The sequence below is a fragment of the Lactuca saligna genome, chromosome 9 (genome assembly GCF_052625555.1).
Source record: "Lactuca saligna cultivar CGN05327 chromosome 9, ASM5262555v1, whole genome shotgun sequence".
NCBI lineage: Eukaryota > Viridiplantae > Streptophyta > Magnoliopsida > Asterales > Asteraceae > Lactuca > Lactuca saligna.
In genome coordinates, this window is record NC_136425.1 from 77,766,336 (window position 1) to 77,767,927 (window position 1,592).

Here is a 1,592-nt window from a genome sequence, read left to right on the forward strand (position 1 = left end):
TGTAAAATAGTTTAAGTTATGTTTATTTCCTTCCTCATGTTTTAGATCTCGGTTTTACACACTTTTTGGATAACATATTCATCACAAACACATGATATCACACACATACATACATAAAATCACACATAGCAAACATTTACACATAGATCTACACATTTACTTGTATTTTCCCCCCATAAAACTCATAAAAACCGAAAAGAAGGGGGTATGAAACTCACCTTGAGTTGTGGATCGGTTTTGAAGAAGAAAAGAGAAGAGTTTGTTGTTATTTTCAGTCCTAGCAACCTTTCTTGGAAGATCTCGAACTTAAAGAGCTTCTAAGGTGCAAGATCACAAGATTGAATGGATTTAGAAGAGATTTTGATGAAATGAAGTGATTTAGTTCATAAGTTAGTCATTAACTTACCTTAGATGATGAATTACTTGATGAAGATCCTTAGACTTCAAGCCAAATTTTCGAGATTTTGGATGAAGAAGAGAGGATGATTCTTGAGTGATTTAGAGAGAGTTTTGTGAGGTGTGTGTGTTTATTCTCTTGCTCTCGGCCGAAGGAAAAAGAGGGAGAAGAAGAAGAGAGAAGTGAGGTTGCATGGAAGTATGGGAGAGGACTTGGATATTTGAAGTGTAATACTTAGTTATCCACCAAATAAAAATAATGTGGCTAGCAAAGTCAACCCTTCTCCTTAGGTTTGTAGTTTGGGCCGAGAGATAGAGAAGAGAGATGGAGGTTTGGGCCTTTTGTGTTTGAATCCATAATATGGAGCCCAAGTTAATGGTTTTCGGCTCATTGGCCCTTTTAGGGTAATTCACGGCCCAAAACTCACCAAAATATGAGTTTTATAGCCCATTAGGGCTATTAAATTTTGTTTTTGGCCCAATAAGGTCCATTTGGGTATTTTATTTCATTTTAGGCCCAATATGGCCCAAAATGTTAAAATAAATAAAATTGGGTCCAATTAGAGCCCATTTAAGAGTTCTAAGCCCAAGATAGTCAAATTGGAAACTTATTGGCCCATTGGGCCCAATAAGGAAATCCTAACCCAAAAGGGACTTAAACAAGGACTTCTAGGGTTTCCAATTATTTGTTGACTATTTGTAGTGCTTGTATGAAGTGTTTGATTGAAATTTTATTGTCATAGAGTAAGCATCATGCATGCTTTCATGTTTTTGATTCATAATTCACATAAGTGTTGTAGTTACAAGGCACCAAAAATTTCTAGTTGTGACAGCCAAAAGGATAAGCCAACGCTTCACATCGGTGGCACACCGTCAAGCGAATGGCCAAACGGAGGTGTCCAACCGAACAATTGTCAATTGGATTAAGAAGAGGTTGGGCAAAGAAAAGGGGAATTGGGCAGAAGAGATACCAATTGTGCTATGGTCATATAGAACTACACCACGGAAAAGCACAAAGGAAACCCCTTTCATCTTGACGTATGGAACCAAAGCCATACTTCCCATGGAGGTGGCAATGAACACACTAAGGGTGGCCAAAAAGGATGAGGAAAGCAACATAAAAGATTTGAGGATAAACCTAGATATCCTAGAGGAGGAGCGTGAAGGATCGAGTGTACGCCAAGTCGCGTATAAAC